This window comes from Onychomys torridus, chromosome 18, assembly GCF_903995425.1.
Source record: "Onychomys torridus chromosome 18, mOncTor1.1, whole genome shotgun sequence".
NCBI lineage: Eukaryota > Metazoa > Chordata > Mammalia > Rodentia > Cricetidae > Onychomys > Onychomys torridus.
This window is the reverse complement of record NC_050460.1, coordinates 58390994-58418427: the sequence shown is the minus strand read 5'-3', so window position 1 is coordinate 58418427 and position 27434 is coordinate 58390994. Positions and strand designations below refer to the sequence as shown.

General features: G+C 44.4%; 1 protein-coding gene across 12 annotated transcripts in view; it reads left to right on the top strand.

The window, feature by feature from the left end:
* The window catches only part of Pcbp3 (poly(rC) binding protein 3), a 199599-nt gene that overhangs the window by 59851 nt on the left and 112314 nt on the right, over positions 1-27434 (top strand). For all 12 annotated transcript variants that reach the window (XM_036167315.1, XM_036167314.1, XM_036167309.1 and 9 more), the window contains exon 2: positions 4873-4972. The gene's annotated coding sequence lies outside the window, so the exon portion shown is untranslated. The remainder of the gene's footprint in view (positions 1-4872; positions 4973-27434) is intronic.

Sequence of the window (27434 nt, the reverse complement as noted above, 5' to 3'; positions counted from 1 at the left end):
GACTCCTTGAAAATGTGTCAGCTGGCCCTGCTGCCTGTCAGGAGGGTCCAGCCTGCGTGGCTTGAGCTGGGAGTGTGTGGTGGGTAGATCTCTTCTTAGTGCCCCCCACTGCTGTCTAAGATAGGCTCGTGGAGAAGGATGATAGTGAGGATGTACAGCTCTGTGACATGTTACTGCCAGCTTCACTGGGGTTCTCTATGGACATATGTGTGATCCATTTTGTCACAAGCAGACTCCTGTGCTGGGGATCCTGTTTGTAATCTGCATCAGCAGCTCTTCTCCAAACTTTCTCTCGCGAGGAATCTGTTCTGTTTTGTAATGCTGTCATGGTTACTTTTCTTGGTGCTGTGGTATTCTGACCATAGGGCTGGAGAGAGAGCTCAGTGGTTAAGAGCATTGGCTGCACTTCTAGAGAACTAGGGCTGGAGTCCCAGCACCCGCATGGCCCCTCACAACCACCTATAACTCCTGTCCTAAGGAATCTGTTACCTGCTTCTGGCTTCTGTGAGCACAAGGCACATATATAGTATACAGACATACACATGGATAAAACATCCATACACATAAGAAAATACATGGCAAAAGCAACTTAAGGAAGAAAGCATTTGTTTGGGTTCACAGTTTAAGAGTACAGTCTATCATGGTGGGGAGCTTAGTGGTCATGGTGGCAGGAGCTTGAGGCATTGTATTTGCAGCCAGGAAGAAGAGGATGAGAAACGCTATGCTCAGCCAGCCTGCTCCTTTTTTCTGCTGTAAGACCAAAGCCTAAAGAATGGTGCTGCCCATTTTTAGGGTGAGTCTTCCAACCTCAATTATCATAATCAAGATAATCCCAACTGGGCATGGTCAGAGCCTGATCCACTCAGGATAATCCCAAATCAGCATGGTCAGAGGCTAGCCCACTCAGGATAACTCCAAATGGACTTGGTCAGAGGCTAATCCACTCAGGATATAGTCTCAAACGGATTTGGTCAGAGGCTGACCCTCTCAGGATATAATCCCAAATGGACATGGTCAGAGGTTAGGACAGTCTCTCCTAGATGTGCCTGGAGGTTTGTCTCCTAGATGATTGTAGCTTCTGTCACATTGGCAAACAACATTAACCACTACAGTTGCAAAGTAACTTACTGGTAGAAAGTTATTTTGGTTCATAGTTCATAATTTGTGATGGCTAATCTTGGTTATCAATTTCACACACCTGGGAACAGAGACCCTCAGTTGAAGAATTTCTTCTATCAGATTGGCCCTGTGGACATACCTGTAGGATATTTTCTCCATTGCTAATTGATGTAGGAGGACCCAGTCAAATGTGGGTGGTAGCAATCCCTTGGCAGGCAGGCCTGGGCTGTGTAAGAAAGTATCTAAAAGGTGAGTGTGGGAGCAAGCCAGTCATTTCTCTGTGGTTTCTGCTTCAGTTCCTGCTTGAGCTCCCACCTTAATGTCCCTAATGATGGACTGTTACCCGGAAGTGTAAGCAAAAGAAATCCTCCCCTTCCTCAAGTTGCTTTTGTTCAGTGTTTTATTACAATAATAGAAAGCAAAGTAGAGCATAGTCCATCATAGGGGAAGGCATGGCATGGGCAGCTGCATGGTGGCAGGAACATGCTGCTGGGACTCCTAATATCAAAGCAGACCAAGAACCAGAAGAGGGCAGGAAGTCGGGCTGGTTGTGATTATTAAGGGCTACCCCCTCCTTAGGTTCCACTTGTCATAGGTAGGCCTCACCTCCTGAAAGTTCTTCTATAGTTGACAGTTTTCCTCTGTCCCATCTGGACCTGCAGCTGCTCAGACCCAAGAAAACACACAGAGGCTTATATTACTTATAAACTGTATGGCCCAAATGGCTCAGGCTTCTTGCTAGCTAGCTCTTTTATCTTAAATTAACCCATTTCTATTAATCTATGTTTTGCCACATGTTCCATGGCTTTACTGGTCTACTGGCATCTTGCTCCTTGGGCAGCTGGCTGGCACCTCCCACATTCTGCCTTTCTCTTCCTGTCTCTCTCCTTAGATTTCCTGCCTGCCTCTAAGCTGCCTTGCCATAGGTCAAAACAGCTTTGTTTATTAGCCAGTGGGAGCAACACATTCACAGCATACAGAAAGACATCCTCCAAATGCTATCAGCTGGGGACCGCATGTTCAAATATGTAAGCCTGTAGATGTAAAGCCTATAGTTTTACATCCAAGCTTTAACTAGAACCAACTAGACCTCCCTTGCTTAGCATCAGATTTCATGTTTTTCTTACCAGCTTCAGAAGGGAGCCTGCTGCTTGATGGCAGGAATGTCACACGCACTGAGACACTTGGTCAGAAACGGCTTACCTTTGCTTTGGTGACTAGGGAGATTGAGTGTTTCTTGTCCCCGTGAGGGCGGTGGTCTGTGCACATGCTCCCCAATGTACTCCTTTCCAAAGGTTTTCCTTCCTCAGCACTACTTCACTTTATTTCCCCACTCAGAAAACTCTTGGCTCTTGAAAAAAAAAGTTGTTAAAACAAACCATAGGAGCAGATGTGCACATTAGCCTTGGCCTTCAACAGTCATGGTCATCATTCTTACTGTCATCTACTTCTACATCTTGTTCCATGGAAGGTCTTAAAGGCAATGACATGCATGGAGATGTCATTCTCTATGGTGACAGTTTCTTCTGGAATATTCCCTGAAAGGCCAATTTGAAGTGGCTTTACAGTAAACTTATTTTTTCCAAGTAGAAACAGTATACATTAAAAAGATGGTAAAGGTATGGTACAGTAAGCATCGTCTGCTGTCACTGTGAAGTATTATATATTGTACACAATATTTGTGCTATAGTTTTATGTGACTGGGCAGTAGTCGGTTTGTTTATACCAGCATCATGACACATGAGTAAGGCAGTATGCTGTGGCATTACAGTGGCTGCTGTACTACTGGGACACTGGAATTTTTCAGTTTTTATTTTTTACTGTGTTTCCCAGGCTGACCTTGAAATCCTAGGCTTAAGCAATTCTCTTCTGGCTCAGCTCCATTATAATTTGATGGGACTTCCGTGGTCTGTTACTGACTGAAACGTTGTTAGGTGGTATCTCACTGTATCTCATAACTAAACCTCAGAATATATAGAATGTTTACATAGAATATATAGAATGTTTACATATATATGTAATATAAACTTCACAGAGAAGAATTGGTGGACTTAGAAGGAAAAATTGATAAATATGCAATCCTATGAGCTACTGTAGTATTCCTTTTTTAATAATTTGTAGATCACATTCACACACAAAAAAAAGTACTGAGTGTTTTAATGACACATATCAGGTTCAGGCACATGGTCATTGTATAAAAACTGTAGCCAATAGACAGTATATATTCCATTAGCCTGTGCTAAGGATCAAGCTCAGGGCTTTTCCCTTGGTAAACAAGTGTTCTGTTACTGAACTATCATCCTTGGTTATGGAGATGAGGCTTTGGTTCTGTACCCCACGATGCCCTGGAAGTTGAAATCCTCCCGTGTCTACCTCTGCCTCCCAAGTACTGGGGTTATTAGATGTGCACTACCACTCCTGTGACACTGGTTACATTTTGATTGTTAAACCTGGCACTTTGGATAAAAGTCACTTGGTCTTCCTGTAGTTATGTATTTCTGGATTTAACTTGCTGGTGTTTTGTTGTGATTTGTGTTTATGAGGTGTTTGTCTCAGGCTTCTGTGAGGTTTTTTTTATATGGCTTTGGTGTCAGACTATTGCTGGCGTCATAAAATGTCGTAGAGTGGAAGGGACACCACATACCCTTTCCTCATATGCTCTTTGGAAGCATTGGTGAAGGACTGGTGTCTGTCTTAGGGTTTCTAGTACTGCAGTGAAACACCATGACCAAAAGTGAGTTGGGAAGAAAGAGTGTATCTGGCTTAACTTCCAGATCATGGTCCATCACTGGAGGAAGTCAGAACAGGAACTCAAGCAGGCAGGAACTGGAGGCAGGGACTGATGCAGAGGCCATGGAGGGGTGCTGCTTCCTGGCTTGACTTTCATGGCTTGCTCAGCCTGCTTTCTTACAGAATCTAGGTCCACAAGCACATGGATGGCACCAGCTACCATGGGCTAGGCCCTAATTGATCACTAATTCAGAAAATGTCTTACAGCTGGATCTCATGGAGGCATTTCCTCAATGAGGCTCCTTCCTCTGATGACTCTGGCTTGTGTCAATTTGACACAGAAAACCAGCCAGTATAACTGGTGTTCATTCTTTTTAAAACATTTGGCAGGGCCAAGACTCCCCTGGGGATTCAATTCAACCTGGTGGATTCAGTACAGGCAGGTCCAGTCCCCTCCTTCCAGGGCAGGGGCGGGAGCGGGGAGGACAGGGGAACCCATGGCTGATGTGTAAAATTAAAACACAAATATAATAAATAAAAAAGGAGGAAAAAAAAGAAGTGAGACAGAAAAACAAACAAAAAACATATGGCAGAATTTACCAGAAAGCCACTGGGGAAATTTTTTTTTTCCTGTTTCAAGTTTCTTTATATTTTCTAGAGAGAGGGTTTTTTTTTTTTTTTTTTTGTTTATGTTTATAGGAATTTGCTAATTTCATCTATCTTGTTGGTACAAAATATTCATTGTGTTTCCTTGTTCTTTTTATCTTTGTAAGTTTAGTTGTAATGTCCTTCATATCTTGATTTTAGTCCTCTTTTGTTTTATTAGTTTAGGGACAGGGTTGTCAGTGATCTTTTCAAGGAAGAACCAACTTTTGGTCTTATGTTCCTGTCCTTTCATTTACTTCTTATTCTAATATTTACAGTTCCTTGTGGCTGTATTTGGTTTAATTTTCTCTCCTTTTTCTTGTTTCTGGAGGTAGACACTTCACTCACTGAGTTGCAATTCTTCTTTGTCAAATGCAGGTGATTTTGCTGCGGGGAACCCCTGCTCTGCCCTCCGGTAGCTGGCTGCTGGCTCCTGACCCTGAGCTCCTGTTGAAGCTGGGAAGGGGATGAGAATAGGGTAAGTTAAAAATACCACAGAACATCCTGGGCTTACCACAATTCAGTTGTTTTTCTCGAATAAATGATTCTGGGATTCCTCCGTCCTTTTATTTCCAGAGTTCTTAAACAGTTCATTGGGAAGACATTTGCTTGGTCTATTTGGAAGAGAGAGTGCTGTAAGTGGTTATTACTCCTTCATTCCCACCGCTGTTAGCTAACTGTGGAGTTTATACTTAAGAATTAATAAAACAGAATGGGGTTACTGTAAGGTGTTTTATGGAAATGGATTATACTGGCTTATAAATGTCACAAAGAAATGAATTATATAAAGTTTGCTAGTCAATTTTGGGAAAGAACAGCAGGGCAGGACTGCTGATGACAATGTCAAACATTCTCAGAAGCTGAGGAAATTAAAACTGTGAGCCTCTAGTGTAGTACCACTACTTTCAGAGCTGCTGGAGAGTCTGGCGCAAGGTCCTCAAAGGGAGGCCCAGCTACCAGAGAGAGAGAGAGAGAGAGAGTGTACTGGCTATCCGTGCTCAGGCGGGGTGTGGAGACCAGTAGTCTGCAGTGCCTCAGCTGTGGCTGGCTGAGCGCTCACAAGTCTTTGCTGTGAGCAAGGCCAGTTTTCTCTTGCATCTGGGCCTGTGTTTGCTGCTGAGGAAAGGGACTGTTTCTGCAGGGAAAAGCTCCTGGGTATCTATACCTGAGGCAGGCAGGGAGCAGCGAGATTTGCTATTGCTTAGGGAGTTAAGATAGCCTGAGCTACGTGGCAAGAGAATCTGTACTCTTCTTGAAGCAGAGTACGAACAAATATTTTCGTTGTGTGTTCCTCAATCATGACACCATGTCTAGGAGCTAAAAGAGGGCCAGATTTCTAAGGTAAAATTCACCACATGTCAAATTCAAAGGCCAGTAAAAGGAAATGGTAACTTGTAGTCAGATGATCAGCATGCACAGCATTTACTGTTTGGCGAATGAGTTATAAGAAATGGCAAATGTTTTTAATATGTGAGAGGCTTTTGTACTGGAGCACTCACTGCTGTTTATACTTTAAGACTCAACAGGTTATATACTAATCTGAAGTTTGTGTCCCTGTCAGTGAATTCTTCTCTTCAATATATCTGCTGTGAAGACATACTAATCTAAAATGTGTCCCTGTCAGTGAATTCTTCTCTTCACTCATTGGCAGTGAAAGCATGCAAAAATGTGGTGACCACAGAATTTATGGCTGAATTTAGATCTTTGAAGATGCTGGCATTCATCACCTTGTAACTACTCTTGTAGGGCCATGGTAGCCTCACTTGCTGCCTTTGGTGCTTTTGATATGAGGATAGCCTTAGTGACCCAGAAGTTCTATGGTAGAGCATTAGAAAGCAGGCTGCTCATGTTAGACCTGGTGACCTAGGCCACTTATTGCATATTCTGAGATGGTTTAGACCTTGAGTTCTGTCTGATCTACATTTCAGAGTTGAAATGGATGATTCTTACAGTCTTACATGCTGGGATAACTGCAGCTTGGCCAGAGCTCCCTTTTAATGGAAGCTTTGTGGTAGCTTCAGGCATTTGAGCATGTCTTGTTTACTGGTGACCCACCCCCTTCGACCTGGCAGAGAGTAGTATTACAGAGCAAACTCTTGGGCTCAGGCATGTCCATGAGTATTTCTGGTGAGAATTGGAGGCGGACCTTTATATACAGAGTTCACAGTGGTTTTCATCCCTGCTCCCATGTTACCACGATTAGATTCATTTAAAAATAATTCTGGGTTGAAAATCCCCGAATTTCTTCTCTGTAGTGTGTGCTCAGCTACATTTGTTGGGTCTTTGGTGTTCCTCACATTCTCAATTCCATGCATATTCTTGTCAGATCTTGAGCAAGTATTTCAAATTAGGAGCCCAGCTACCAGAAAGCAGAGAGTGAGGAGGCCGGCCTGCCATTCCTAGACAGAGCCAGTATCCGGGCATCACTCTTTAACCATCTCCCTGACTTAGAACTTGAGAAGATCTGTAATACTTGTGTTTGGGCCATGAAGCACCCAGCCTGAGAGTGCCTCAGGATGGCTGTAAAAATCAGGTTTCCAGAGGGCTCATTGTTCATCTGGATGAGAAACTTTAAAAACATTTATGAACTTTTGAAAATTTCCACCCTTCTGAATTTACCTCTAGGATATAATCAGGGATACATCAATTTTATGTACAGAAAATACTCAATATAGTATTAACTTAAATAATAACAGTTGGAAGTAAGTCAAATGCCCCAAAATGATAGAGTATTAAGTAAATGAGTTATTGTATTTCTATGATACTATGGAATATTAGATTGCAGTTAGTGGTTATAGAACTGATTCATGACATGAAAAAAAAATCCACCTAGTATACTGGTACATGTAAATAGCATGTGTAAACAATAGTGAATGTAATATAAAGTGGCTGTGTGTATGTATGTATGTATGTATGTGTGGTGTATGTACATTAAGGTATGAATTTTGAAAGCCTCAGAAGTACAGCTAAGGCTTATGGTGTCCTGCTGAGAGGTGGGATCAGTGTTGCTCAGTTTTACACATTACTGATTTTTTCTCAGTGGTCTCATGTTACTTTTATATTCATGGGAGAAAGAACATCTGTTTTTATTATTAGAGAATAATTATGTAACTGTCAACCTGGTCTTTGAGTCCTTATAAGAATGTTTTTTTTTTTTCTAAGCATAAAGCAGTCTCAAGTAACAGATGTTTGATTTTCATAGACAGGTTTCTGTGAGCCACAACAAATATTAAAAGGCTAAAAAGGTATATGCTAAAATTACATATATATAAAATCCATTCTGAGGGGATATACAGTTGATGTCATTTTGTTTTAAAACAGATGTTAATTATGAGAAAATACTTAGAGAAAAACATGCTGCTGTCAGCCCGTCTGTGTGGGAATTGGGGGTACTATTAAGTGTATTTCTTGTGCTTTCCAGTGGTTTGCCAGGCCTCCACACACAGAACAGGCATACTGTAGCATGAATCTTAAAAGTTCTTATTAATAAAATCAAACCTGAGGCCAGTTATTGGGGTGAATGCTGGAGGATCAGAGAAGCAGAACAAGCCACAGATAACCTCACCTGGCCAACTTCTCAGCTGATCCTGTTTCCTCAGACTGGAAGCTTCTGTGTCCTCATCTGAATGGCTCTCAGCTGAACTGCTTCTTGAAAGCCTAAAAGCTTAACCAGCCAAATGCTGCTAGTTTCTGGTCTTCATGCCTTATATCTTTCTGCTTTCTGCCATCACTCCCTGGGATTAAAGGCTTACTTCTTGGGATTAAGGGCGTGTGTCACCATGCCTGGCTGTTTCCAATGTGCCCTTGAACTCACAGAGATGCAGACTGATTTCTGCCTCTGGAATGCTAGGATTAAAGGTGTGAGAGTCACCATTTTCTAGCCTCTGTATCTAGTGGCCATTCTGTTCTTTGACCCCAGATAAGTTTATTAGGGTGCACAATATTTTGGGGAACACAATATCACCACAGCATACATTCTACAATGGCCCATGCTAATGGAGGCTAGTGAGGGTAGGGTCTGCTTGTATGGGGAGCCAGCTGGCCTTTAAGGGTCTGGGGCAGACCTGGGCACAGCTGATTTCTCTGTCATTGATTGCCGTGTGGTAGGCTGTCTGGAAAATCTGGCAGATATTTTTAGGCAGTACTGGTGAGTGGGCAGATAGACTGAGTCTGGTGATGAGGAATGACCCACTCTGAAAGCTAGAAAACTGCAAGTGAGGAAGTTTACAATTTTAACCTAAGTCTACCCACCAACACCAAATCAAAAACTTCTTTCTAAATCATTGGAGGCTTATCATGCATCTGTGCCTACACTAACTAAAGCCCTCTCTAGATGTGGCGAAGTGTGTGGGGAAGGCTCTGAATTTCTCCACGGAGAGATTGCTCAGGCCTGAAAATCTGCGTGGTGGGAAGGGCCACACAGGAGGATGCCAGGCCTGCACCAGATAGTCCTCTGAGGTCTGCATCCTCCCACCTCCACAGATGCGTCACGGCCACACATTGTCCTCACAGTGCTATTCTTTGAACTGGAGAAGTAAACAAGCTCATCCCCAACTATTTCCTTCTCTGTTCCTCTGAGGCTTAGAGTGCTAATTATTTAGAAATGGTAATTGTACCAGTGAGTCTGTGATGGGAATTGAGTTGGAACACCATTGCCTGTCCTCCCCCAATAGAAACCCTTTAAAGCCCTGGCTTGTCCTCCTCCTGAATCTTGTCAGCACCACAGTACTCTCATCCGAGGCTGCTGTTGGAGGCATGGCAAAGAGATACTCTGTCCCCTAGTTCCGCAGGAGGAGTCAAGGTCGCCCCCTTCCTGAAGTCAGATTCTCACTGTGTCTGCTTAGTTTGGGGGTTTCTTTATAGAGACCCATGAAAACCTCAGTGCCTGCAGACACGGTTAGCAAAAATGCCACCCATGAGTGCCTAAGGACCACATCTCTAGATGTGTCCATTCATAGTATACCTCGTCCAGTCCCAGAGCGTCAATGCCACCTTTGGAGTGGTAGGCTAAAACTGCCCACAGGGCAGTCCACAGTGCTGCCCTCACTGTGCTGGTCTCTCCCGTGGACCACTTGTTTATCTCCTCCTCAGGGGAGAGCTCCAGAAGCCTGTATTGTGTCAGAAGGAGCTTCAGTCTTGCCCTGTCATGACATGAACACAAAAGCCTGTGGAAGGTGTTAGCTGTGCCACTGAAACTGTGCAAATAAGAAAGGCATATTAGGTGTATAATTGTGTGGTGTAGTAGAGTGTGGTGCCAGAGACCACAGCAGGGGAAATCTGGTGTTAGGTTGGAACTCCAAAGGGGTTAGAAGAAATCCCCTTTCTTAGCAAGTTGCTGTATGTTTTGGCTGGTGGGACATAGAGGAACTAGCCATATGTAGAAGGAAATCTGCTCTTGGTACATGTGCTGGTTAGAATATTGCACTATGCCACAAAACTGTATGCCCAAAGTAGGAAAATTACAGATAAGAATTCATTAGTCTCTGTTTTAGAAATATTATCCTGGTGAAAACATTCTGTATGGATGAGTGCTGAGGTGGATATGTAAACCCATGCCAGTGCAAGACCCTGGTTCAGCTTGTGCCACCTGGACGCCCTTAGCACCAAGTGCATGCAGGAGCTTGTAGAGACCAGACAAGGGCATCAGGTCCCCTGGAACTGAAGTTACATATGGTCGTTAGCTGTCATGTGGGTCCTGGGAACCTAACTGGGGTCCTCTGCAAGTACAGTCAGTACTCTTAACCACTGAACCACCTCTCCAGTCTCCCCTCTTACATTCTCTTAAAGGTTTTACTTGCATGTCATGCTAGGGTCTTGCTTGCTGGCTCCTTGTGTCTGACTTCACATCAGAGTACATGAAGAACCTTTGACTGGTCCATATCCAGTGGCAGCATGAGTTTCATCCTTTTCGTCTATCTGCAGAGATGTGATTTAACATAGGCCTGTCCTCCTTTTCTGTTGCCATCTCCAAAGCCAGCTGACCTGATGGATGGTCCAGCAGGGGCCTTCTGGTACCGCATATACCTGTAGAAGAATAACCAGTTAACAACAGGAGCGGAGAGGACCCCGGCCCACAGCAGCATACATTCATCCTGGGTTCTGAATTGTGGCCCTGACTCCAGTGTGCAAACTACCTTGAGATGATTCAAGAATTTCAGGTTTTCTATTTTTGAAGTTAAAATATGATTACACTGTTTCTCCCTTCCCTGTTCACCCTGGGCTCTTCTCATGTTTCCTTCCTTTCTTGTTCTCTCAGACTCACGGTCCTCTGACCTTTTATTCTTTGATTGTTGTCATGCACATACCCTGCTTAGTCTATACAGTGTTACTTGTATGTATATGATCTCAGGGCTGACCACCTGGTACTGGATAACCAAACGGAGGGCATTTTCCTGGGGAGGACTATTTCTCTTGATCTCAGCATTTCTTAGTTGCTTTATTTAGATTCCTTTTTTTTTCCTAAAGCATATAAAGGTTATTTTCAAAGTTTTTAGCAGGAGACTTGTTTTTAAGCAGTCTTTCAGAGAAAACTTAGGCAACCATAATAGCCGCTAATATTAACGAAGCACCTGATTCGCGCTCGCTATCTCGACTTGAGTATCTCCATTAGTGCTTGGCTCAGTCTCCACAGTGCTCCTTGAGATGGCCATTGCTAGTTCCCTCCACTCCTGAGGCTTAGAGAGTGAAAGAACTCCCATGTTATCTCAGTCGCAAGTGGCAGGCCAAATCTGACTGCATGGTGGTGGGATGAGATCTCCCAGAGCTTACCTCCCACTGCACCTGACAGCAGACCTGTGCGGCTGTGGAGAGCTCAGCGGTCACCAACCACTGACCTCCTCACGCTTTCACAACAGAAGAGTGGTCACTTCTTCCTGAGCTTCCCATAAGAGCTGACATGAAAGTCTGGGGACTTATGACACCTGTAGTCGTGGAGTCCTGACTGTTATGCCCAGAGATTTTATTGGCAAATTGCTGGAGCAATGACTCCTTTGTCCTTTCATTCACGTGTGTGCCTGATGTTCCTGGGAAAGGCTGGGCACTCCTCCAGCTTATCGACATCCTTGTGGAGGACAGAAAACATAGCTGTCATCAGCTAATGCATAATATTGCATGTCAGATGAGTTACTGCCTGTCAGCATGAGTTACGTCCCCAAGAAGGGAGACTGTAATGTTGGTTCCTGCCAGTAGGCTGGTTAGGGCAGCCTCTGGGGTGGCGGGTATTCGAGGAAGGCCTTGCAGGAGGTACTGGAGTAGTCTGACGTACTGGTAGAGGAAGGGTTCTGTGCCTATGGCAGCTGGTACAAAGGCTGATGGGGACATGCCTAGTGTATCCACTGGGCTGCAAGGTGACATTATGGCAGGAGCAGTATGTGCAGGGGCATGAAGTAGAAGTGAGATCAAGGTGGTATCAGGGTAGTTTGTCAGGTGCTTTGCAGGGTCTCCTAAGACTAGCTCTTAGTCTGCATGGAGCAGGGGCTGAGAATAGAACATGTCGGGCAAATGTGGAACACGGTGCTGTGAGCCTATTTTCTCTCTGCACTAGGTCATCTGCTTTGCAAATGGGTGCTGTTAATGATACTTGTTTCTTAGAGGATACACAAACAAGTCCCTATTTCTGGAAGACCACCTTTATAACAGTGCCAATTGCATCTAATTTTCACAGAAATCTCCAGGGAAGACCTCTGGATCTCCGGCATATAAACGTCTTCTATTTGCTAGGCCTTTCCCCTCACATTTTTATGCCAATGCATCCTCCTGGCAGATGGAAGCCTTGAGTTTTGGTCTGGCCTCCCATGTTGGAAATAAAGCAGGGTGCTGGGCTGGAATCCATCATAGTTACCTTAGCCGTCGGCTCTGCACAGTGGGCTCAAAGCTAGCGACAAAGCAGCCAGGCTGAGAGGCTGGGTAAGCTGCACAGTTGGAGCCATCAAGGCTGTGAGCAAATGGGTTCTGGTGGGCTGCTGTAGGCAGATTCTGGAAGCTCCCAAAGGCCTTAGTCAAGTAGAGGCAGGAGCTTTTTAGTGGGCACCTGTGGCCTCTACTGTGAGTCAGGAGGGAGCTGTTAGGGGTACTGAGCTGCTAGGAACAGAATGGCTTTTCTGCCATGGGTGGTGTTGATTGGGCACTCTAGTTGCTTCCGGTGGGATTCCTGCCTGGTGTGCCAAACCAGAACAGAGCCCATCTGCAGCGATGCTTCCTAGGTAGAAGCGGTAGCTTTAGAAACACTTGGCTTCCATTTCAACACCTCTCAGACTTCCCTATTTCCCCAGAGCCAGAGGGATGCTGCCCTTTGTGGAGAAGCCCTTCTCCACAGGAGGGTCCTTCCTGGGTTATGCGCCTGCAATCCCATGTATTTCATAGACAAAGACTGATTCCCACTCCTCCTCGGCCACCCTCTGTCCCATCCCAGACCCCCACTGCTCCTCGGCCACCCCCTGTCCCATCCCAGACCCCCACTGCTCCTCGGCCACCCCCTGTCCCATCCCAGACCCCCACTGCTCCTCGGCCACCCCCTGTCCCATCCCAGACCCCCACTGCTCCTCGGCCACCCCCTGTCCCATCCCAGACCCCCACTGCTCCTCGGCCACCTCCTGTCCCATATCAGAGCTCTTTTCTTCACCTATACTGAAGTCAGAGAACTGAGAAAAATAACAAATCCTTTGTTAAAGTTATATTTGTCCTTTGTTCTTATAATATTAAGTTGCTTATTTGCTTTTTTGTGTTTATTCAGATTATTTTGAGAATTTGCAGAATTGGAAACATTGGAAATTATGAAAAAAGTTTCAACTTGTCTCATTACTACAGTTGGAGTTTTTGGCTCCTTGTCGTGATCTGGGTGGTGACTGGCCCCAGCTTCTCAGCTTACCGTCATCACCCAGGCTCTCCACTTTGCTGTGTGGTGAGGGTCATTTAGACAGAGGGACACGGGGTCGTGGGGAGGCTGCATGGCAGTGCACACCGCCTCGTAGTCTCAGGCCAGGGTTTGGCTGTGCCCTGGACCCGGCCAGCGCCTGCAGCCCTCCTGCAGATTGGCCTGCCTCTGCCACTCCCGTTTCTCCCCCTCACATTCCCATGGGGTCCAATGTCGGGCTCTGCTGAGGGCTCACTGCACTTACAGCGAAGGGGAAGGGCAGAAGCACTTCTCTGTCCTCTCCCCCGTCCCCAGGGCTCAAATCTCTTCTAGCCCTTCTTGTTCCTCTACTGTAGAGACTATGTGCTCTTAGCCTTGGGTAAGGTCACTCCTGTTTTCTTAGGGATATGTTCATGTGACCCTGACACTATCTGTTTCCTGTGCCCTGTCTACTAGCAGGCCACTGCACTAGCACCCGAGATGGCTCAGACTCCCTTCCCCCACCACACACCTTTTGGAGACTCTGTCTTACTATGTCACACTGGTTGGCCTCAGACTCATTATCCCCTTCCTCAGTCTAAGTACTGGGGTGACAGGTGTGCACAGCACCCCAGGCTTGAAGCCCGCCCTTGACTTAAAAAAGAAAAGAACAAATTCCAGTGTCAGATAAAATTTATAGTGAGCCTGTCACTGTCACTTCCTGCCCCTTTTCTTCTTTGTTTTTAAAAACCAACCTGCTAAAATGGGGCTAACGATGTAGCTCAATGGTAGAGCTCTTGCCTAGCATGTGTGATGCCCTAAATGTGATCATTTTTGTTTGTTTGTTTTGTTTTTTTCCTTTTTTGTTTTTTCAGGGTTTCTTGTGTAATAGCCCTGGTTGTCCTAGAACTTGCTGTGTAGACCAGGCTGGCCTCAAACTCGAAGAGATCTGCCTGCCTCTGTCTCCCTAGTGCTGGGATTAAAGGCATGCACCGCCACCACCTGGCGTGTGATGCCCTAAATGTAATTCCCAGCATTCACAAACAAACAAAAATGATCAACCAACCAACCAACCAACCAACCAACCAACCAACCAACCAACCAACCACTAACTTACGCCTGGAGAGATTGCTCAGCAGTTAAGAGCACTTGCTGCTCTTTCGGGAGTTTCCAGCAACTCACAACACCTGTATCTCCAACTCTAGGAGATCGGGCACTCTCTTCTATCCTCCATTGGTATTACACACATGTGCACATACAGACACAGACACATAAATGAATAATAAAAAAGAAATCTTTAAAAAAATCACTGATATGCTAGATATGTGTAGTGCCTTTGTGAATGTGTATACATGTATATGGTATACATATTTAGGTGTGTAAGCATACATGTGTGTGTGTGTGTGTGTATGTGTGTGTGTGTGTGTGTGTGTGTTCCTGTTATGTGTATGTGCTGAGGGGAACTAAGTGTCTTCTTCCGAGTCTCAGGACTCAGGACTCAATGGTGTTATTTGGAAGAGGCAGTAAGAATGGAGCTGAAGTAGGAAATGGATGGAAAGCCTATTTGAGAAAGAGTCTCCTGCTTAACTTAACTCCCTTCCAGCTTGGCAGAAGAGTGAGGACCCTGCCCTAGAAGTGACCTAGGAGCTTGTGGGCACAGGTAGGGGAGCATCCCAGGCTGAAAGGAGGGGTTTCAGATTTGGAAACCTAGGATTGCTATAGGAAAGAAAGGGCTTCTAGAGTGAACAAGTCCAGATGGAGAATATCCTGTAGATCTGAAGGCACTTGGACCAGTGACTGACTTTGGAGAGGAATTATATAGAGTGTGTAGAAAGACAAGCAAGTTGAACTTGGAGGATGGGAAAAACCTAGTACTAGATGAGGAGAGTAATAGTCACCATTGAGGATGGGGACATTGGGGTGGGGGCTTAGGAGAATTAAGCTCAACCTCACAGAAGGAATTCCAGTGTAAGGTGTCATCTGTTCAAGTCCAGGATAGCAGTATAGACCGAGTAACTAGAAATGCAGAGCTAGATATCAAAAAACAAAACAAAACAAAACAAAAACAAACAACAAGAAAGAGGCTATGTGGGGCACAGAAGCAAGGCAGGTACCGGGGCCACTATTGCTCATGAGAAGCTTTGTACAGTTATTTAATTTTTAAATTATGTTTAACTAGGCGGAGCCAGGGGAACTCTGTCAAAGAGGGGGAGGAAGGATTGGTTGTAGGAACCAGAGGGGAAAAGGACACCACAAGAACACGGCCCACAGAATCAACTAAGCAGGACTCACAGGGGCTCACAGAGACTGAAGGGACAGTCACAGACCCTGTGTGGGTCTGACCTAGGTCCTCTGCATTGATGTTATGGTTTTATAGCTGTGTGTTCTTGTGGGACTCCTAACAGTGTGAGTGGGGGATGCCTCTGACTCTTTTACCTGCTCTTAGGACCTTTTTCTTCCTCCTGGGTTGCCGAGTCCAGCCTTGATACGAGAGTCTGTGTCTAGTCTTACTGTAACTTGTTATGCCATGTTGAGTTGCTATCCCTGGGAGGCCAGCCCTTTTATTGAAGAGAAACAGAGGAGGAGTGGATCTGGGGGAGTAGGAAGGTGGGGGAGGGTGGGAGGAGTGGAGGGAGGGGAAACTGTGGTTGGGATGTAATGTATGAGAGAATAGAAAAATAAAATAAAGTTTAAACTTACTGTGCTTGAGAGACCAAAAAATTATATGTTTATAGCTTTATGAAAAATGAACATTAAAAGGCTATAGCAAATGTTTTAGGAAAAAAATCAGGAAATTGAAGCCTCCTAAGTTTTCTTTCCTTGTGTCTCCTGCCAGGGCAGAACTCAGTCATAGTCACCACAATTGTGGGGAGGGTTCCTCACTCCCACCCCACATGGCCTGACTTCCATCATGCAGAATATGAGTGACATGGAGTTCTGCAGGTCTGGCCCCCATACGCTTTATTCAGGATTCTTTTTCTGAGGCTCCTAGACTTGACTCTCCTGGTTTCCTCCATGTTTATTGAGTCACCTCCTCCTCACTGTCCTTATTGTGCTCATGAGTCCACATGTTGGGCACAGTTCTTACCCAGAACTCAGGGAGACTTCTGAGGTCTTAGGCCTGATAGGGAATAAAATGGATCTACGTTTTTGTGTTGTACTTTTCTACTGCCTAGCGTTCTATGAAATGTTCTACCTAGTCTGCACTGAAGGCCTTTTTGGAGGCTTGTGTTGTTCCTTCTGTATGGATGTAGGCACAGTTGTTGGATCATTACCCCTTTGCACACTGTTCCTCCCCAGCAGTGTTGAGATAAGCATCCTTCTCTCTGCTGTGGGCCCTGTGCCTGCATGTTGAATTCCTAAGATGGAGAGGGTGGCCACAACACAGAACTGCCAGAGTGGTCTAGTTCTTTCCAGCCTTAGGCCAGTCAAACTTGAGCTTTATCTCTCCTGGAAATGGGCCCCATGCACACCTGCACCTTGGCGTAGGGAAGCAGTCTCTCAGTAGGGTAGTTTTAACACCCAGCAGCCTTGCGGTCTGCTCTGATGTATAAATGCTGTCCCCTTGTTGAAGGCATTGTGTGTGTCCTTCTGAGAGAGAGACTTTTTCCAGTTGTGCTGTTTGCATTTGCTCTGTGGCATGTTGGGTGACTCACTTCATAGTCCAATCATGCTGCCATCTTCTATCATTTACATTTAGAAAACTTGTCATTTTGAAGCACAGGGCATCCACCTATATGTCCTGGTTTACTTTCTTACATTTACTGTGTAATTTACTTGAGATTTAGAAATGTAAGGTAAATACCTAAGTAATTTTTCCTTGTAAATATTAAAACTCCCACACATTGGAAAATACTTCCCAATGACTGTGCTACTGTTAATGCCTGGTACACCATATTTCTTCATTGGTCTGCCTGTCCTTGTGCCATAACACTTCTCTCACTTGTTGGAATTATTGTAATCTTATAGGATAGTTACACATCTCATAGAGAATCCCACTCTTTTAAATACTTGTCTGGCTTTCTTGGCCTCTGGCTGTCTAGATGAACTTTAGAATGATTTTTAAGTTATGGAGTTAATCACACCGAAGCAAGGCACAGTAATGTAATCACATGCATGTAATCTTAGGACTCTATAGAGGACCATGAGTTCTAGGTCAGCTTTGTACATAAGGAGATCCTGTAAACACCAAACAAAATTATTCACATTCAGATGTGGGTCTAAACGGATCAAACAATGATTGATTGAGACAGTGACTTCCTGTATATTCCTGGCTGGCCTGGTCTTTATTCTGTAGCTCAGGCTGGCTTTTAACTAATAGAAATCCTTCTGCCTCAGTGTTTTTGAGTGCTTGGATTACAGTTGGGTACTGCCGTTCCCAGCTTCAAACCATACTGTAGTTTAAATTGTGAGTAGTTGAAAGATCTTTAGTTCTGATGTAGGGAGCCATGTTGTCTAGCCATCATTGGACCTCTTTGCTGTAAATTTCTCTTTTCACCTCCTTTTCCAACAGTTATGTCATCTGGTTATTGGAATTGGGATTCTGATATTGCATTTGTCTAATATATGAAAGTATAGAGGAAAATAATATATTTGGTTGTGGCTGTGTGGTGAGATGTCTTTAATTGCAAGGCGATTTCTGGTTGGATTTTGATGCATCCTTTATTTACTTGGCCCAAATGCTGCTTGTTTTACTGGCTGCTAAATATTCTTCTCTAAGTTACAGTTGCTTTCCTTCGCTACTTATTGTGTGTTTTTGAAAACTGAAGGTTGCAGTTTACTAAACACGTTAGTTGCAGCTGTTTCACTCAGCTGGGGCTGGGGAGATGGTTCAGTGGTAAGGGGCTTACTGGGCAAGCATCTGGACCTGCGCTTGGATCAGAAGCACCTACCAGGCATGGTGGCACAGATCAGAAGCACCTACCAGGCATGGTGGCACACACCTGTAAGCTCTACGCTGGGAGGTAGGCAGAAGGATCCGGTGGCTTGCTGGCTATCCAGTCTAGCTGAAATGGTATGGTCCAGATTTAGGAAAGACTTGTTTAAAACATTAGGTGAAGACTGATAGAAGACACCTGACATTCGTTTCTCCCCTACATTCATTTGCATGTGTACCCCCGTGCATGTGCACTCCCACACGTGCGCATACACATTACAAATCCAGATACACAGTTGACGACTTTACCTCTTAATGTAGTGAGTTCCACTGATGAAATTTCAGATGCTGATTTTAGAGAAAAACTATTAGATTTTACAGATTCTTTTCACTATTTCTCCAATTGTAATATGCTCCCAATATTTTATGGGGCCTAGCATAAGGATTAGAGCTACAGTTAGGCCAATGCTGAGGCTGGAGTTGGCATAGCATTAGAACTATTGAAAAACTCAGGCTCAAGGTCAGCGCAGAGTTCCTCTGAGGGTTAGAATTAAAGGCTACTGTGGTTGCACATTTTAGGTTTCTTTTCCTCTAACTTCTCTGTGCATATGTGGATATGGATGTAAGTCTACTTTTATGTGTGTAGGTACATGTATATATGAATGGGTATGGAGACCAGAGCTATGTTATTCCTCTGGTATTTCTCTCTCTCTCTCCCCCCGCCCCCCCCCCACTCCCACCTCTCCCTCTCTTCCTCCCCCACTTTTTGAGGCAGAATCCCTCACTAGCTTGGAGCTCAGGTAGGATAGGCTGGCAGGCCGGCCAAGGATCCCTAGAGATCCACCTGTCTCCACCTCTTCAGAACTGGGATTACAAGCCTGAACCATTATACCCCTTAAAGAAACAAAAACCATGGATTCTTGGGGTTAATTTAGGCTTGCATGGTAAGCATTTTCTCAAATGAACTATCTCCAGCCTCGTCTCCTTTATTTCTAATGATTATTGCTTATGGCAGGTTTTTAGTTAGGTTTATAAAATGTCTTTATTGCGTTTTCTAGTTGTAAAAACTTCTATATATATATATATATAACCCCATAATTTTGTTCACTATTCCAGAATTTATTTATTACTTATTATTTTCATTTTTTGTTTTTTTGAGACAGGATTTCTCTGTGTAGCCTTGTAGGCTGTCCTGGAACTCACAATTCCAGAATTTCTTAGTTTGACTTATATGATTTTATTTTCTCCCTTTATGTTAGTGTAGTGCCTTTTCAGTTCCTTGGACACACTGCAGCTGTCTTTGGCCTTTAATAAAAAAATTAAATATGGGATGATTTTTTTTTCTATAGGAATGATCTTCTTTTTGTCGTATCTAAAGTATAGTTCAGAGAAGATGGCCTGTGTGAGTCAAGAGGGCACCAGAGATAGGAGTCCTTTAGGGCTGTGCTTGTCCTGTAGGGAGCAGTGGTGAAAGTATGGTCTGGGAAGGTGGCCATGGGGTTTGGGGACTGATAGAGGCCACTCACTGGGAGTGAGTCACAGGTCCTCAAGAGTAGTGAGGATGTGACCCCTCGGAGAGGTGGAAAGATTGCCCCCAGAGGTAGGGTCCAGAGTTCGTGGGGAGCAGGGTAACTTCCCAGGGAAGCTGCAGGAAAGGGTGTGTGTGACTTTGAACCCTCTGGTGACTGCAGCAGGAAGGTTAAGCTGCTGAGAGTCCCCAAGCCAAAAAAGTGAAGTTTTTTCTTTTTCTCATAGAAATCTCCTTTATATTTACTTTTTGTGTAGGTGTGAGTGTGTATAAGTGTGCGTGCCACAGTGTAGGTGTGGAGGTCAGAAGACAATTGTGAGGGCTACTGCTTTCCCTTCTATATGTGTTCTGGGGGCCAGACTCATGGCTTCAGGCCTGGAAGCAAGCAGGGCCATCCAGACCATCCCACTGAGCCATCCTACCAGCCTATGAGGGTTTTCTTCTTTGATGTAATAGTTCTTGGGAGTGGAAGTACTGATATTTCCCCCTCCTGGTCCAGCTCTGGTGGCCTGCCATTCTCTGTGGTTTCTATCTCTTGCTGTGTCATCCAAACCTCAGAGCTGAGTGGAATCTAGGTGGATTGCTTGTGGTAAGGAAGAAGGTATGACTGAGGACAAATTCATTCTAGGATCTTGGGGTCCAAGGTATGTCCACATGTATCAGTATTCAAGACCAGCTGTATACTGTTGATACAAAACATTAGCTCCATGCCAAAGTGAATGAGAACTAGTTTATTCTGAGCCAAATGTGAGTGGCCATGGCACAGGAACACGGTTTCAAATAGTTCTTAATGACATGTTTCACAGTGGTAGTTACACAAACTTTTATCATCACAGAACAAAGGCAGCCGTACATCAGTGTACTTAACAATTACATTGGTGGGGACAACAGATAGGCAAGCTGCATACAGCACAGCAGAGTGAGCGAGAACTCTGCTGTAGGTTTTACATTTCACCTGAACACATTCTTAGCTTTAGTGCTGGTAGAGGCTAGTGATCTGCTAGGAACTAGCTCAAAGGTTTTCTGTGATAGTCAAGATGGGGTGCGAGGTCAGATAGAATTGAGCAACCAATGGCTATTAAGGAGAGTAAAAATAGCCCAAAATAATGTTGGCTCTTGATCTGTGATCTGTAATGTTCTTACTCCTCATAGTCATGGAAATTCTAATCAGCACAGTCATGGAAATTCTAATCATTTAGTCTGCAGAACCTTCAAAAGAGGTGTAATCCAGATTGGAGTGTGTTCCCGACTCTGTGGTTGGGTGATCAGGCCAAGTGTGTTCTGCTCTGAGCTCTGCCCAATCTGTGTCGCCAACTTGAGGGCAGAATGTTTTGGGGGGAAGACTGTCTACCATAGGTGAGGCCTCCAGTGTATGAGAGTGTTGAGTCGGAAAGGGGATATGGAAGCATGTACAAGGGCAGGGAGAGCCAACCTGAGTTTACCGTGGGAAAGACAGAGATCTACAGCTGGGTATAAGGTGCATGCCTTATAATCAGAGCATTGGAGCAGAAGTGGGAGTACTGAGGCAGGAGGAGTTTTGAGGCCAGTATGGACTATACAGTGAGACCTGTCTTAGAAAAAGGGAAACTGTGCTGATATTTGACCTAGAAGATAGACTTCTCTAGGGGAACCATTAGCTGTACCCAGAGCAGCAGTGTGTCCCCCCCCCCCCCCGTGTGTGTATGTGTGTGTGTGTGTGTGTGTGTGTTTATACTGAGTGCTCTTCCATGTAGAAAAGGCCTCAGACTGGTAAGAACAGTGAAGTTATAAAGATGCATAGTTCTAACATGCCAAGGAGGGTCATGCATGCTTTTCAAAGAGCAGGAGAAGGCGTGCATGGCTGTGGAGGCATTGGATCTCCTGTCCTACACCGGTGCCTCCATAGCCAGCAGGTGTCCTGCAGTCTCCTGGAGCCCCAAGGACGCTGAGCTACCCAGCTGGTAAGTTGTTAGGTGGCAATTTATTTCCTCTTTCTCTCCTGGTCCTCTGGGCCTCCTCCACTCTACCTCTCCTGTCCTAGGATTCTTGAGTGTCTTTTCTTCTGAGTTCAGATCGGAATGCAGCCTGCCATTGAGGAGCAGATTTTCTTTTTTCCCCCTTCAGGATGAGATGACTCATATGCCCCCGCTACTGCCTGCTGCCAGACTGTCTGGCGAGCTTACAAGACAGAGACAATGATTGGAGCCAGAGAATTGCTGTGGCCCATCGCAGCTAGAGAGAGCATGTAAGGTAGAGAACTGTTACCTCTAAGACACATTGAGACAAATGCTCAGTATAGACGTTCCACAGCTTTTCTGCTGTGCTCCTGGGGGCAGGGTGAGAGGTTGGGGGATGGAGGAGTGAGGGTCATTGTGGGATGGTTATATCATACTCTAAGCTCCAGCTCAGGGCATCTATGGCTCCTGACTCTTAGGAATGTCACCCAGCGTTGTGCACCCAGGATGCTGTTGTCTCCTGGTTAATGTTTTCTCATTTTATTCGCCCTCTTATATTGGGTCTTGTTTCCTTTCCCCACAAGGCAATAGTATATCAGGTTGCTCTCTCCTGTTCTGTGGTTGGCCACCATCTGCACTGTCTCACTGTCTTAATCGTGTCTTAGATGCTACCTTGGCTTTGCATGTGAAGGGCAGCCAGCAACAGGCCCCAGAAACTCTAGGCTGTAGTAAAGGAGGCTTCAGAGAGAGAGAGAGAGAGAGAGAGAGAGAGAGAGAGAGAGAGAGAGAGAGAGAACAGGTCTGCTGACTCTGTTGAGAAAATGTGTTTGATTTTTTTTCCTTGCTTGTGTCCTGGCTTCTTCACAAGCTGGTGAGGGGACTGCCTCTTAAGCCCACCCACCCTGTGAAGGGTCTGGGTCTTAGGCCAGACCTAGTAGGCTGGTTGAAGCTATAGAGAGCTGTTTTGAGGAGTACAAGAGCAAGCTTGGCTCTCCATCCCCTTGTGTTCATCCTGAGTATGGGTGTAGATCATGGGAATGGAGCTCTCTGATCAGAGCCCAGCTGGTCTGGGGAGTCAGGTTATAGCTTGGGAATACTTTTTACACACTGCTTTTCTTGGAATCACTCTGTGACCTTGGCTAGGTCCTTTCCCCTGCTTACGCACCAGTAGGATGTGCCTGCTCAATACCATAGGGAGGAGGTATGGGCAGGACTTGTAGGCTATTTCAGCTGCTATGAGATGGTGAAGGGACAGGGGTTAGCTCCTTTCTAGGAATAAATATATGACCAGATGGTTTCTGTAATGAGTGTAATATGTAATATTCCAGGCAGAAGTTCCTCACTGAATCTTCAAGGTCTCGATTCTCCTATTTTATCACTGAAGTAGCAGAAACCTGAGGTGAGTCAGCACTGGATGGGCACAAGCCCAGACTCTAGCTTCACCCCTTCCCTTCATCATTGTTAACTCTGAGAAGTCTGGAATGCATTCACTGTGGCCCATGCCAGTGCCAGGATTAGTGTCCATGTCCAGGGCCCCTCATCACAGATATTTCCCCTTTTCTCCAACAAGAAGCTCAGAAACTCAGTGAGATCAGGCCAGCGCGATGTCCTTAGGTTGTCATTGCCATCGTGAGACAGCTTTGAGTCACTTCTGTTGAAAAAGCTGAAGACTGATGGAGGGTGACTGATAGGTGGCTGTGAAAAAGGTATAACTCTGAAAACTTGAGGTATGGAATCATGCTAATAGAAAATTAAAAAAAAAACAAAAATAATAAAAGTATATGATTGTGTGTGTGTGTGTGTGTGTGTGTGTGTGTGTGTGTGTGTGTGAGAGAGAGAGAGAGAGAGAGAGACAGAGACAGAGACAGAGACAGAGAGAGAGACAGACAGACAGACAGACAGACAGTCAGTCACACAGACATGTGTGGGCACATGCCATGCCGCCATTTGTTACATATTGAGAACAGAGGACAACTTTGTGGAGTCTTTTCTTTCCATGGAACCTACATGGTCAGGCTTGGGTAGCCAGTGCTTTCCCTGCTGAGTGACCCTCTCAGCCCTGCACTTGAGCATGTCCATTGCAAAATGTCTCCTTAGAGAGTCAGGACCTAGATGGGCTTGGGACTGTGCTCTATTGGATGTGGCTGTGTCCTCTCTTAATTTGGAGTGTTTCCCAAAGACTTCTGTCATTTTTTTTTGTGATGATGGCATTTTGAAGACTACAACCTCTTTCATGAAATCAAAGTTCTTTAGCTAGCCTGGCATGTTGGCTTACACTTGTAATGCCAGCACATAGGGAGTTGAAGTGGGAGGGTTGCCATTAGTTCAAGGCTAGCCAGTTTTAGGCTAGCCTGGACTACAGAGTAAGGCACTATCTCAAAACTAAAACCAAACCAAACCAATGCAAAACCACTCAAAAATCCTATTGTTTGGGTTTATCTTTATGATCTAGTTCATACATTCTTGGTTAGACATTACTTGTGTGGATGATGCCCTTGCTATTAATCAACTTTGGGATACAAAATGTCTACCTGCCCTATTTGGGGACATATTTGAGGACATGGAGTTGCTTTACTAGTCAGGAGCCTTGGCTGTTTAGACTCACACACTGTCTGGAGGGAAAACCCAGTAAGCTTCTGCCCACCCTGCTCTGTATCAGAGCCCTGGGTTCAGCATCTACTGGTATTCTCTACCTAGATCAGTTTTACTACACTGCTTTTGTTGGTTCAGTTCTGGTACAATTTCCACTCACACCTTTAGACGTGGCCATCTTCCTTATTTGCTTATCTAGTATTATCAGTTTTGCTCTGTGAAATTCCTGATTTTTAATTCATTAGTAGCTGGATGTATCATTCATGGGCCTCTGTGATTTGGGAATTCAAATGTCTAGGCTGGCCAGAAGGAATCTTGAGGCTAATTGTGGGTGGAAGGACCATTGCCCCTCTCTCTTCTTCCTAATCCTTTCCTTTTCACACTTTAAAAAAACAAATTAAATCATTTCCTTGTTTTCTTATTTAATTTTTTTAAGCTTCTCTTGTACTTACTCTTCTCAGCCGCCATCTAGATTTCCTTCAAGGTCCTGGGTTCTTTGTAGTATGGAAATATTCAAAGACTGAATTCTGGGTATAGGTATACTTTTTACTATTTATTAGGGCATTTCTTCTTCTATCTCCATAGAGGTCTGCACTAGGAAGTCACTAGGTACACACACACACCGGCACACACCCCATATACATGGAAGTCACTGTGTATACAAGGGCACACACACACCCACACATACACACACACACACACACACACACACACCACATGTGGAGGTCACTGTGCACATGTGCACACACACACACACACACAAGTCACTATATACACACACACAGACACAGACACATTCCACACTCAGAAGTCACTATGTGCACAAGTGCACACACACACACACACACACACACACACACACACACATACATGGAAGTCACCATGTGTAGACACACAGACATCATGCACACACACACACACACACAATGTTCTCGCATGATAATCATCCAAATGTGTGTATATATACATATCGTGCATGTACATACAATACAGAAATAAAAACCACTCAATGCTACATGTCTTTTCTCTTCCTACAAGCCCCACCCCTCAGGTGGAAGTTTATTCTAAGACCAAAAGAAACCCCTTTTGCTAGTGCTAAAGGCAGACCTTCCGGCCTGCCCCCAGGAAGGTCGACCTTTAGCACTGTCCTCTCACTGGAAGAGAAATGTACCTTACACCCTTACACCCCCAGAGCTATTGTGCTCACTTGTCACTCTGGGAAGAAACTCAAGAATTTCAGGACAGACTCTGGAGGCCCAGCCCTGGTTGCAAAGCCACTGAACACTAACATAACATAGTCATTAGCATAGCACTGTGGGTTAATTTTCAAAATTTGTTAATTATCTTTTCTGTATTATATTTTGTAAAAATCAGATATATCCATGTTTCCAAACGTTCTCACATAGAATATATATAACATATGTTGCTACATATGCTCCTTTTCACTATTTTATTATAAAATATATAGAACAAAATTAGAACAAAATTTACTATTTTGACTTTTTCAGGCATAGAATTGAATGAGATTTGCCCAGAGTGCCATGCGGCTTTCCATGCCTGTGTGTCTGTACTTTGGGATTTCCTAAGGCTCTGTCTTCTTCAAGTCTTTTTCCTGTTCGCTCTCTAGGCAGTTTTCCTGTCTATGGGGTGCTAGGAAGGCTAGTCTTGCAAGGAGAGCACAATATGCTCCCCCAGAACAGTCACCATGTCTCAGGCCACCAGCACAGAGTTCAGTGGCTTTGCAACCAGGGCTGGGCCTCCAGAGTCTGTCCTGAAATTCTTGAGTTTTTTTCCCCAGAGTGACACGTGAGCACAATAGCTCTGGGGGGTGGTGGTGCATTTCTCTTGCACTGAAGTGGGGCATCTGTTTCATTTCAACATCTTTTTTCATGACTTTTACATCTCTAAAGTTCTTGATCTTTTTGCCCTTTAAGTTTAGAAAAATGTTATTGATGGATTGTTGGTAGATACGTTAAAGATACTATTTCTTGTGATGTAGGCTACAAATATTATTATTATTATTATTATTTATTTTTGTGTGTGTGGGTGTGTGTAGAGGTTAAAGGTTAGAGGTTAGAGGTCAACCTCAGGTGTCATTTCTCAGGAGCTAACACCTTGTTTTTGGAGACAGGGTCTTCTCCCCAGGACTAAGGTTTGCTGTTTAGGAGTGCTGGCTGCCCCATGAGTCCCAAGGTCCCCGCGCTTGTGTGGCAGCTGCTTACTAACTCAGCTGTCTCTCCAGCCTGTTAAAAATACTCTTTACAATTTGTTGTTTGTACTTTATTTTTTTCATGACATTTTTGGTATGCCAGACGCTTTGAAATTTGTCTGTATCCATTCTTTCATCTGGATTTTAAATTTTTGAGCTAGTCCCACTGTGTGTCCCTGGCTGGCCTAGAACTTGCTTTGTAGATCAGGAGGACCTTAAACTCATAGAAGTTCCCCTGCCTCTCTCTCTTGAGAGTGCTGGAACTAAAGGCATGTGCCACCAAACTTGGCTTGTGCCTTTTTCTATACTCTCATTAAAGGAAATCATCCATGTTTTATTCTGGTATTTGTGTTGTGGTTTATTTTTTATTATATTTTTATTATTTAAAACAATTTTAAATTTAAATATATTTTGATCATGTTTTTCACATTCCTCCAAATCCTTCCAGATCTTCTCCCTATCCCTACTTAGCTAACTTTAAATTTTCCTATTAAAAAAAAACTAATACAAAAACAAAATCTCCCCAAATCAAGAAAACAAAACTGCCCCCCCAAACAACAACTCCCCCTGAAATTGTAACCGAAACAAAACGAAAAACTGTGGAGTCCAATTATATGTTGGTTTCCTGAACATAAGGCCTATCCTGGGCGGTTGACGTGCCTGGTGTCACTCTATTGGAGAAAACTGATTTTTCCTCTCCCAGCAGGTGTAAGTGACACTTCAGTTGTCAATCTTTACCCTAGTGGCTATATTTTCATTCATTCGTTCATTAACAAATATATGTATGTATTATATATATAAAATAAAAGTAGTTTTTGTGTTGTGGTTTAGATACACAGGCTCCTCCCCTAAAGCTCCTATATTTGAAGCCTTGGTCCCCAGCTGCAGGGTCTAATCATTGAGAGGTGACTGGATTGTGAGAGCGGTACTTAGTGGATTTACTTCACTGATAGACTCACAATTTGATAGTT